General features: G+C 38.6%; 1 protein-coding gene across 4 annotated transcripts in view; it reads right to left on the reverse strand.

The window, feature by feature from the left end:
- spire1b (spire-type actin nucleation factor 1b) overlaps window positions 1-13,236 on the reverse strand; it is an 82,825-nt gene that overhangs the window by 56,981 nt on the left and 12,608 nt on the right. The gene's annotated exons all lie outside the window — the stretch shown is intronic.

Raw genomic sequence — 13,236 nt, forward strand, 5'->3', positions numbered from 1 at the left:
ACTGGCCAAACAGGTGGCACACGTATTTACACAACGTGTTAAATGTTTGTAGGTCAAGTTTAAAACTGCTGCCCAGCTTTGCAAACCCAGTCAGGTATTATTTTTTATGACGTGCAAAAGAAAAGGTTTTTTTGCCTTTGCCATGAAAGGCACAAGCAGAGTCACAACCTGTGACTCAGCGTGTCTTGTTCGGTAATATTATCGCGTCACATCGAACTCTTTAAAAACAGCGACTGTCTCTTTGCAAATGAGGCAGACACAGTTGTTGCGTGTTTTATTGAAGAAATAGTCCAGTATCCACCTATCCTTGAAGCGTCGGCCATCGCAGTCAACTTTTTTTTTATTGATTGTCGCCATTTTAGAAAATTGGAAGTAAAGGGTCACACGTGGTAATGTTGCTTAGAGTGCTGCTCTTAAAGTTTTTCAAACTTTCGTGAGCATAGGCTGATTTTGTGTGGACAAGATAGTTGTAGATATCAGGGTAGCAGATGTCAGGCAGAGAGGGCGAACACGGCGGGTCGAAAAATATTGATTTAGGCATCAAATATGGATCTGGCGAATGGATAGACTGAAGCTTTTCCACATAACGCCTTTTATGCAACGCAGCCAATGAGTTTACAGCGTCTGAAAGCACCGGGGCTTCCATGAATTGCTCTATAAACTGAACGACTAATTGAAACCATTGAGAATAGGGCTAAACAGAGACGGACAATATGGCGGCCGGATACAGCGACATGTCATTCTGTGACGTTGGTAAGTAGGGTCTATAGGAGGAATGTACGTAGCGGTAATATGTAAACGATGAGCTGACGGACAATATGGCGGCACCAGTCAGGGGGGCGGAGTTGTGACGTCACGTGATTGGGGTCTATACAAATAAAGTTGATTGATTCATTGAAAAAAGAAAACATTTTACCTCGATTATGATTAATGTATGATTACCTGAACAAATGTCTGCATACGCTGCTCATAACATTTTTTACATAATGATGTAGAAAATTAAATGTATACATTTTAAATAAATGCAAGTCATCAGTTAATCGTGCCTTTGAGGGGAAAAAATGGACTGGCACATTCAACAAGTGAAAAGGGGTAAAGTTAAGTCTAAACTAGGGCTGTCAAACGATTAAAATTTTTAATCGAGTTAATTACAGCTTAAAAATTAATTAATCGTAATTAATCGCAATTAATCGCAATTCAATATATTCTGTAAAATAAATAGTTGGAATGGAAAGATAAGACACAAGATGGATATATACATTCAACATACGGTACATAAGGACTGTAGTGGGCATTTCACTCTACTGTCATTTAAATCTGTCTATGCTGTCCTCACTCCGACGCGTCTACTTTTTCCATAGCTAGACAGTTAGTGAACGACGCCTTAATAATCAGACTTCTTCCTTTTTCATCCGATTTATTAATAAAATAGCCTCAAACCATTGTCCTCTTTAGACCGTCGTAAAACTACAAAAAAAAAGTACACAAGCACTGCATTAGCAACAACGTTAGCTTAGCACGCTATACAGGTTCACTAAACATAAACAAAAAGCGTCTCATACAAAAATATAACATTTCGCTTACTAACATAATATGTACATTCTTTACAACAACCATACTTACGGACAAATCTTGTCCAAGGATCATATAAGCACAACATTACAACGCAGGCGTCAGCCCGAGACGTCGTGCAGCCATATTGAACTGGCAAGTAAAGAATAGACCATGTCGCAAAGCGACCACAAGAGTTCACTGTTAGACAGCACAAAAAGCCTTGCTGTAAAACTTACCAAAAGGCAGAATACTGTCTGAGCGGGACATGTGCGTTAATTGCGTCAAATATTTTAACGTGATCAATTTAAAAAATTAATTGCCGCGCGTTAACGCAATAATTTTGACAGCCCTAGTCTAAACATAACGAAAATAATTCACTTAATTATGGTAGGGTCAATTATATCCTCACAGCATATGGGAAGACAATCTAAACTACGTATATATACCTGAAGTCATAATATAATACAAATTACCGAGATTTCCTGAATATAAGGCGCACCCGTGTATAACACGCACCCCAAATTTACTTGTAAAATCTAGGGGAAATTATTGTACCCGTTTATAACGCGCACCCTAATTTTAGCACCAATAAATACAAGAATACAAGAAAACAGAGCTTGTGTACAGATACAGAAATGTCATTTTACTGAATAGGGAAACACAGCACAAGCATAGCATATTGGTAGTTCAAAACATTACCATAAACTGACAATATTTACGGTAATACTATTATTTGACAACTTCTCCAACTTACCAGAATCTAGGAGAAAACAAAACAGATTTGACTTTTCTTTTAAAGGCTGCTGTATAACTTGCTCGTTTCATCATGATGAATAAATGTTTCTTCCATGGATTGAAACAGTAAAATGAAAGTGAGAACGTAAGTCGCAAAACCGAGAGCTCATCGCTGTCGACGCGACAGTAACAATAGGAACTATTGTTATTTGGGTTTGAGTTTCCCGAGGGACAGATATAGTTGACGGACACACACAGGAAGTCTGTGTTGTTACGTTTGTTATGGTCCGAGTTGCGGAGCTGCAATAAACGTTGACTCAAATGAGTTCAAGAAACTAAATTCTGTGCAATTTAACACAGACGAAATCATTCGGCCGATCAGAGTGAAGTATTACCGAAACAAAATGGTGACATCACATACCGTAATGATCGGCAACTGATCGCCGCATACGTTTCTTCAACACAACGTGGCCGTGTCAATAAAAAAAAAAAATCGGTTTATATACAGTATATATATATATATATAATTTTTTTTTTCTGTCTCCATCCATGTACCCCTTTATAATGGGCACCATGATTTTACAAGTTGATTTTGTGGGAAAAAAGTGTGCATTATATTCGGGAAATTACGGTAGGTTGCTTAAAAGTTGGTAGGGACAATTTGAGCAACCTGAAAAGTTGGTAGTGTTATGTCCCTACCGTCCCTATGCAAACACATGCCCTTGTTTTAAACTCTCACTCTCACTTGTTTACATCTCGTCGTGACATCCTGGTTGGTTTAATTATTTGAAAAAAATTTACTGTTCTTGCTGAGTGTGTACAAAGAAATGCTGCGTTAATTGGTTTGGTAGCACTACACCGAATTAATCTTCTAAGTCTCAGGTCAACATTGTAAATTTGACAAAACAACAAAATCAGCTATGGATATCGGCAATTGGCTGCAAATTTTTTTAGATATCCTATCGGCATCAGCATTTGAAAATCCCTTGTCGGTCGAGCTTTAGTAATGAGCACACCTGGTTTACAGTATACTGTATATTGCACAATCAATTTGCAATTTGTCATTGTATGTACTGTGTGTAAATTAGGCCTGCACAATATATCGTTTGAACATCGCCATCGCAATGTGTGCATGCGCAATAGTAACACTGGAGAACGTGCAATTGTTTTTTTTTTTTTTTTTTAACATGTAAACATTTGTTTTACTTCATAAAAGCAGCAACTGTGCAGATCCTGGATCCCTTTTATATACAGCAAGCTTGGAAACAGCAATTATATAAATAAAGAATGTCCCTGATCCGAGCACGTGCTCAGAAATTGCACCGATCGCGCCATTTTTCAGATGATCGGAATAAGGTGAAAAGGATCAGTTTTATTTTTTTTTTTAATTGTATGTTTTTCTGCTTCATGCTCGTACAGCGCCCCAGCCTCTCACCCTCCTTCCTGTTAGGCAGTGCAACAAAACTGTTTTTATTGGTCACCAGTGCAGCTGGCGTTTGGTACTTAATGTTAACCATTAATGACAGGTTTGTAGCTTTGATCTGGTCTGAGAATCTTTGGTAGCTCTACGAGCAAAGGCATGTGTTAATCATCGTGAAACTTGCAGCCCAATCTAAGTGTATGTGCCTACTCATTCATTGTGTAAGCGAGAGGCTGTTCTCGGCAGCGTGAGCGTCAAAGCATTAGTGGACTCATATGAACTTTATGAATGTTAGGGAGAGTGATTAAAAGTATGGCGTTAATGTGATGCAATGAAAACTGTGGATGTGCCTACATTTTGTGTGGGTGCACCTTAAGATAAAAGTTAGGTGCAACCTATGCAAACAGTAAGTGTGGAGCCTTGGCAATATACAGCGCAATGTTAATTTTTTCATCGTTTAAGCTTATTCCAAACTGAGCTATTGAAGTTATCTGGTGAATGAATCTTCTAGTTTTGATATCGCAATTTATCGCAAACCCCCCAAAAATCGTAATGATAGTTTTTTCCAATATCATTCAGGCCTAGTGTAAATATAAATCTCAAACCGGAGAGTCATGTTTCATAATGCTAGCAATCCCAAGGCCCAGACAAAGGACAAAGTGAGAAATCACACAGGGAATTAATCTGCTTCCCTGAGCATTGAGAAAAGAGGGAGAGTAGGCCAGTCTGGTATAAACAACTGAGCAAAAACAGTGGGAGCAAAAGCGACACCAAATGGGCCTGAGCAAAGAAGAATAGAACAAATCACATAGAATGCAATGTTTCCATTCGTTTATCAAGGTTCATCATTTACAAACATGCAATAATCACATATTTCTGAATGATCATTGTTAATTTTTGGATGGGGGTTGGGGGTAACATCATATCGTTATTCTAATGTCTGCAGTTGTGCAAAAGGCACACTTATGCAAGAGCCACTGTTGGCCACAGCTGAAAGCCAGACAAACATAGGACGACTTGCTGAAGTCGCCCTTCAAAGCCAGGTCTCATTAAGGTAAGGTCTCTAGATATTTCAGATTTCCACCGATTGTGGCTTTCAACTCACATCGCCCCCACGATAAAGACAAGTTCACTGACTCCCCATTCACCATCATTTGAGGTTAGGTTCTTCAGGGGCTATGGCTGCGTGCCAATTTTTTAATCTGAGATAATACAGATAAATAATAGCACAAATACACAGAACACAATCCCCCATGGCCTTTCTATGATCTGTTTCTTCATATGCAGTATTTCACAGAAAGTCTGAACAACAAGCATATCAAGGGGACAAGAAAAACAGGATTCAGCCAACAATTTTACCCTCAAATGTGGATTAGAAAAATATTACTTCCATTGTCGCTCTGTCAGCTCTGGCAAACACAATAACACAGCAATAATGGCAACAGGCCAGAAAATTTCAAAGACAGTGTTCTCAAACGTTAATTATTTTCAATATTTAAGATTGTTACTGTTACGGAATATTTGAGAATAGTGTTCTGCTTATCGTGCAGTAGGCCTAACATACAGTTTTAGACATTTGCACTGGTTAGTGGTCACTTTACATTTGTGTTTTCTAAACAGACTGTAATATATTTGGGAATATAAATAGTGTTTTTATTCTTCAATCAGTTAATATGAACATATTTGATGTGAATGTTATAGAATGTATAATGTAATGTAGAACATGAAAAGTAATGTTACTTACTTTGCTGAGTAACTAATTACTTTTTCGATGAGGTAAATGATTTACAAAATTCCTCTTCACTATTCAGCTGTACTGCTATATGAGAAGGACTAAGGATTCACCTAATTTTGCAGATTATTATGTTTATTTTTCGCATCACGCCAGCCATACGGCGGCAGAAAAATCTTGCTTTACGAGGGAGAGGCGTGTGCGCCTTTTTGGGGTTTCAAAAGGTTCCCATTCACCGGTGGATATTGGCCAAAACAAGCCCTACTACTGTGGGACCATGGGACTTACGAGGAAGTGAGTAAACATCGTGTTTTGTATTATTCAAATACTGGGATCATTTTAATATGTAGGTTGCTTGCATTTTGTGGTTGACATACTCCTTGTCCCCTCGGCTGACAACCGGCGGCTTGTTGCTCATCCCCCAGCCGGGAGAACACTATACTCGGTTTATTGCCCTCTTCATGTGCATGGTGTTCTGTCAAATTTTCCGACCGATCAGAAATTGCAACTGTGTGTTAAAAATAGCCGCGTATACAGCGATTACAAAGTAAACACTACAAACTTTAAATAAAGGACTATTTACTTACGTTTGATCATGGAAGGGCATGTAAAAAGCTCTCCTCATACACATTAGCTGCACATGTTAGCTGCACAACAACTGCAGCCGCTCTCGTATGACTCTAGCTGTTTACGTCTTGGCTGTGTAATAAAGCATTATTTTGCCATATTCGTGTTGACCATTTGGCAGTTACACGCTCCTCCGACGTCGGCCCGTTTGTTTGGCAGTCATTGTCCAGCTGCTTCCCCGGCGAGCTCTCCTGTCCGTAGTAGCAGGGCTCCTAGCTGTAAATTGCTCTCCGCCGAGCGGGTTGCCGATCGGCGAAGACAATCGACAACCCAGTCATCATGTGAAATGATTTGAGATAGTTATGTGTGATTTTCCGCTTCGAAGACTTTGAAACATCACTCGGTTCGGGTTAGCATGTTGGCTAGCTGTCATGCCACTTAGTTTGTTTACATTCTCCGAAGCCAGGGAAGGGAAATGACATATGTCAGTTTCAGGTGGCATAAAATATCGTTCGGGAGGTGCGACAGTGAAGGTGAAATCGACAGTTTTGACCATTATGGAGTAATTTTGCCATGTCGTCCTGAATAAATGTTTTTTTATTATTTCATATTCCATTTAGCACAAGACTTGTATTTGTCATGACCATGCAATTTATTTAGCTATTGGGGAAAAAATACTTGGATAAAAAGTTTATCCTGTAAAAATATTGGAGTAGAGAGACTGAAACAATGACATTTTGCGGCCGTCTTCGTCACATTTTCCTCATTCTGAATAATTCCCCCTCAATGGGCTGCATACTAAATCAGATGAAATCGTTATTCCGGTGACGTCATCCACCTGTTGTGGTCGCTAAAGCCCTATAATGGTAGGCGTGGCTAATCGGCAGATTAAAAGACTAATTTCTCGTCATCTGCGCTTTGCTAAATTCTTGTATATAGTCGAATCGTCTCAAAATATGATACTAATTCACATAATAATGCTATTTAAGACTTTTTTTCTCCTGTCGTACGCACTTTAAGAAAAGGTCACATTGTATTTTATGCAAAGAACTGTAAACTACTCCTATGAATGTGATTTTAAGGAATCTGAATGTGAAGACTACACAACCAAGCATTTCCCACTCACTCAAAAATCTCCCTGAGTGCTAGCCAGGCATTCAAGCAACCAAGCAGAATGATGGGGTGAAGCAAAGATTGGGGGGGGCGTCCGGATAAGGATGTGCCATCAAAGGAGATTTGCAGCTGCTACAGTGACCATTATCACAAACAAGAGTAACATCAGACTGACTTAATTTTTAACATTTTTGTCAATAAGAGGGTGCAAACTGACCAAAAAGCTGAAATACAGTGAAGGCTCGTTTTGACAGACAGCAATTATTTTTGCTATGCTGCTTCTATCCTACAAATGGCTCACAACCTAATTTCAACTGTTTATTTCAGCATAAATGATTGTGGCTTAAATTTAGAACAAATCTTGATGAGGCACACTAATGATGTACTTAGCCATCCTTTTTAAGCAGTTTGACTTAGCGAATATTACTTTCATAAAAAAGAATGAATCAATAGTGTTCTTCAGTATTCCTAAAAATACATTGTTTATTTTTATTTTTATTTTTATATTGCAGTTACTCACTGAATAATTCACTGTCCTCTATGGTGCGGTTGTCTGTCTTTATATGTACACTGTTATTGATCAGTCAATTGTTATTATTATTATTATTATTATTATTATTATTAGCCATAGTAGTAGGAGTAAAGTAAATAGTAGTTTAACATATTTTGACAAATGTGACATACAAATGTAGACATACAAATAAACCAAAATAAATGATTAAAGGTAGCAATAATTGTGTGGATTATTTTGTTGGTGAAAGACATAAAAATCAAGTTCAATTCGTTACGTATTTCAATTGCAAAACATACGAGCAGTTGAATAGTAATTGGAATTATGTAACAGATTTTAGGAACCATCAATGAATTTAAAACACTTTTTTGTGGGGACCAAAGGAATTAGATTCTTGAAGCAATTTGATTGTATGAAAAAGACAGAATCCATTGAACGTTGACATTTTATGCTCATACAGTATTTTAATTTGTCCAAAGTGGCATCAGAATGGTCATCTAATACTGTACTTGATGAAATACTTTTTCATGCAATTGAAGTATATTTGGGCGTCACATTTAACTACGTATTAAGGGTGTGTATTGCCTCATATCTGGCGATACAATTCAGATCAGGATTCTGAGGTCACTATTCGATTCGATCCTGATTAATCCCGATACTACACTTGAAGACAATTATTGTGATATTTGCATATCATTTGAGAAAAAAACAAGTCAAAATGGACATAAAAGCATAGGCGGAGATGACTCTTGCCTCCTCAGGTATAATTTTGGCTAAGTCAATGTTTTTCAACCACACTAGTGTGCCGTGAGAGATCGTCAGGTGTGCTGCAACAAATGATCCATAATCGCTTTTTTTTTTTTTTTAACGTCGTCAGGCGGCGTTGCAGTTGAAAGGAAGAAGTTGGTAGAAGGTAGCGGTCCTGTGCAGATGAGCGAGGTCTTGCTCGCGTCGCATTCAAAAACTGCTCGAATTTCTAACCACCAGCCACCTTTCTGTCCGCGACAATGTGGACCTCAGCACCTCTACTATACATCATTTGATTAGAATCGTCAAGTGTCGATATACACAGAAATATTCTTTCCATTTTAACCATATGTAATGACCATCAATCCTCCCCGTGTTTTATTCTAACACATTGTCGAGGACAGCAAGGTGGCTGATGGCTAGAAATCCGAGCAGTTCTTGAACGCGACACGAGCAGCTACCAACAGCGCCATGGTGCCAAGCAAGCTTAAACGTCATTTCCAAACGAAACACCCATTGCTTCAAAACAAGCCGATGGATTATTTTGTTCGCCTTCGTGAAAACACAGAAAAACGGGCAACTTTTTTTTTTTGAAAATTAACAAAGGTATATAAGAAAGCCCTCAAAGCTAGATAACTTGTTGCAGAACTTGCTTAGCCGCTAGGCATCGCAAAGGACGGTCTCCAAGATGCTCGTGAAGTCAGTATGCATCTCGCTTAATGCAATCATGTCCATAAATGGAGTTGTTTTTCACAGAATACCGCTGACAGTTTTGCTTCAGATAATGATGGACTTTAACTGCCAACAATAATCATGAACTTTTAACTGCCAACCAGCAAGGCTCATGACCTATTTTGCAAGATGAGTTAATCACCAAACAGACACACCTCCTTATCCGTACAGCATATAACCAACGCCAAGCTCTCTGTTCAGCGTGCATTTCTCTACACAACTTTTGTTCTGTCATTGAATGCACCCTGAAATTTCTGAAATTAAAACTGCGCAAGAATGATCTCTTGCCTCCAGTCTTTTATTTAGCAATCCAGTCAAGCCATCTTTCCTGAATTGAAAATGAACAAGCGGAGGACCTGAAAGACTGCCTCCAACATTAGTCACATAATCTGTTTGAAAAATAATTTTGACCCATTATGAAATACTTTGTAGGATTCTTGTTTATTATTTTTGTTGTTTGTTTTATTGCTTTACACCTTTTATAGAAGACATTTTACCAACTAGGTCTGTATTTTAAATTCATATACTGTATATACAGTGGTACCGCTACATACAAAGTTAATTCGTTCCATGACCTTGTTTTTAAGTTGAAACGGTCATATGTTGAGCTTGCTTTTCCTGTAAGAATACATTATAATTCCATTAATGCGTTCCACAGCCCTAAAATCTTAACCCCTTAATAAATACTGCTGGTACGATTACAAATGGCAACTACATATCGCAAAACAAATAAATTATGAACAAAAATCGGAATAATACTACAGTATTATAATAATAATAATAACAATTCCTGTAATAATGTAAGGAATCGGGTTCTAGTGACTCTGATATGTTTTGCGTACTGTACCTGAACGCACCATGTGGCTGACGTTACAGTAAGGTAGAGATTTTACACTCTTTTGATGTTCTGTTGTTATTAGCTTCAACAGTGGCGGACGAACTTCTGAAATAAATGATTAAAAACCTGACGAAGCTGGCGATTTCTTTAGCCATGTTACCACAAAAATAATTGTCACCTTAACTTAAAAAGACAAGTGAACGGAGGTCAGAGGACCGTCGAGATTGTAAACATTCTACAGCCGTATTGTCGAGCCAGTACACAGACGGGCACACCACGCTCATATTTTTCTATCATTTCCATCCTCATTTCAATAGTAAGCATCACCTTTTTCCTTTTTTCACCACCTGCAGTAACCTTCTTGGAACCCATGTTGATTTCTCTTAAAAGAATATCCGCCGTGCGTCCATCTTGCGGAAAGAAACTGCTGCGCTGTCATAAATCGTCATATTTGGAGCATGTCATTGGATGGAGAAACAAATGGCGAGTCAAATTTTACGTCGGATGTCGAAAGATCGTGTGTTGAAGGATTCTAAATACTCTATATGCAGGGTTGCACATAAGTGGTCCGCATGCGCGCATGCGTACTGGACGTAGACAAACGCGCTGGCCCTCAACGGGTTCCATACGCTTTTGCGTACCGATGGCTGACCACTGTATTTGCGGCGGACACGAGAAAATAACTTCTCAAAATGTCGATGAGGCAGGCCACACTGAGTAATTACTTCCGTGTTCCCCCACCCCCGTCAAAAGACAGACAGATGACAGAGACGTCACCGGAGCTACCGAAAAAAGGACTTTTGCTGAAAAGTGGCTGCAGGAGGTACCGTGGCTAGAAGTAAATGATGCTCGCACGGAAATGCGGTACAAAATGTGCCGTGAGAATCCCAATGTCGCCGATAAGAGCAGCGCATTTTATGTAGGGTCAAAGAATTTCAGCCATCCAAACTTTGAAAAGCACGAAAAAACAGAGAGCATGTGGCAATTAAGCAAACTATCAATGTCAGACAGCACCGTACTCGCCCTATGGACAAGTGGCGGAATAAAGGTAATGAAAACAGCGCCATGCACTGACAAACGTGTTTTTGCTCGCATTTTACAAAGCTAAACATGCACGTTCAATGAGGTCTTATGAGGAGGACATCCCACTTTTAAAAAGGCTTGGAGTTAATGTGGGAGCCACATAATGCCCTTTATTTTGAATTGGTGCGTTTATGTTTATTTCTTTAAATTTCACTTCAAAGTAATGGCAATTTTGTTGTGCCAGTTGATGTTAATCAGGTATTAATTGTTAATATAATTAATTAAAGTTAATTGGCTCTAAGTAAAGCTTGTCATAAATTTATGGCATTAGGCGGGTCGGCTCTCAAGCTCAATGAGGACCAAGTCACATCTCCAGGTCCTCCTCTGAGAACCTGGGCAAAAAAATTATGTGCACCCCTGTCTATATGTCTGTTTTCGCAGTAAAACATTGCTGAAGTGTGCCGCCTGCAGCACACGGTCACCAGCAGCTAATGTTACTGTTTACATTGACTGATGCTGGGCTGTTATAGGTCTGTAGTAATTGCAGCCAAACACTAGAGGGCTACATACACAAATCTCTAATCGGATTAGTCAATGTTGTTGTTTCTTCAGCAGATTGCAAGACAATGCTGTTGCACGCTGCCAACTACTGGACGGGAGTAGAAGTGCAGCCACTGAATTGTTTATTTTCACCAAAAACACACATGTAAGGACAAATACAGACAGATTTTGAATTGATACGAGAATTGTGTGATGTAATATCGCGATATAATCAATTTTTTAAACACCACTATGACATACCCACACAGTTTACTCCATGGGCTCTATTTTCAGGTCTAGCATTGTCACCCCATGCGTTTTAAACAAAATGTTGGCAATATAGGGTAGTCACACAGGCAGGTGCTTTTTAAAGAGGGTAGTTTCTGCTGACCACTCTAAACTGCAAATAAGTGTGACTGATTTTGAATGGTATCAACTGCCCTGCCACTGATTGCTAATCAGTGGCAGGGCAGTTGATACCAGAATCAGAATCAAAGGTGGACCACCTTCTACACAAAAACACACGAAAGAATACACACACCCACGCACACAAACATACATCGCACCCATTAACCACAACGAATGAGGACAAGTGGTATAGTAAATCGATGTGCCAATTGTTGGTATATCAAAATTTCCATATCAGATTGTTATGTTAGATTTGTTGTCACAAAGAAATATTCTCACGACCAAATAGTAGACATGAAGCCAATGTTGGATGAAAAGCATTTGCATTTGAACTTATTTTTGTCAAATATATCTAGAGCGATTCTATATCATGAGACAGAAAGATGAGTCATTTCCCCAGGCGAAAAAAGAAAAGGAGATTCTTTATTTTGCACCATTTACTGTGCTTATTTGACAACTGACTGTCATATGATAGCATGTCTACTTTGTTTTCCCCTGACTGATGGCTCCCTTAAATCTTAACAGTAAAAAGTCACCCAGACAATTTTGTGTTTTCCATGAAAAGTCGCACTTTTATTGATCAAGTGAGTTGCAAATTGAATAGAAAAATATTTTCTGTAAAATTTGTGGAATTGCCTCCAAGACAAAATAAGGAACATCATCTGACATTCACTACATGAAAAGTTCACATTTTATGAGGCCATGTACACACAATGTGCTGACTCAGTTTGTCTGCATGTAATATAACTAATCAACTTGAGAGTCAATCATTTAAGATTGACAGTGTTAAGTGTGTTAACTTAAAATAAATGGAATCTAATCTGACAATTTCTTCTAATTTTGTACACTCACTATGAATAGGTCTGGACTGCGACATTTTTAAACTATCTTGTCATCATAAAACATCCAGTGCCTTGATTTACTAGAATGCAAAAACGGGTGCATAACTCATTACGTACGTATACACAGCTCTATTTAGGTCTACTCAAATGCACGTACAAACCCGCGAGCAAAGCAGCAAAAAGATGTTTTCACATTATTTTGGTATCTTTAAAACACGGGAAAGAAAACAATTTTGGAACTTGCGTATGAATAAAGGGCCGACCTTGAGTCCGTCACAAGGAATGTGTCATATCACCATGAGACGTCTTTTAAGTCTATGTTTCCTTACATTTGGACCATTTCAGTGCACTGTGGCAATTGGCATAGGTTTTCAGAATGTGCTGTCCCATGTTTTTAGTGTATGTTACAATGAAAGGAAAAAATGAACACTTTGGGATTTCTTAAACTGCACTGTCACAAGATGTGGTCTAGTC

Source organism: Corythoichthys intestinalis, chromosome 4 (genome assembly GCF_030265065.1).
Source record: "Corythoichthys intestinalis isolate RoL2023-P3 chromosome 4, ASM3026506v1, whole genome shotgun sequence".
NCBI classification, from domain to species: domain Eukaryota; kingdom Metazoa; phylum Chordata; class Actinopteri; order Syngnathiformes; family Syngnathidae; genus Corythoichthys; species Corythoichthys intestinalis.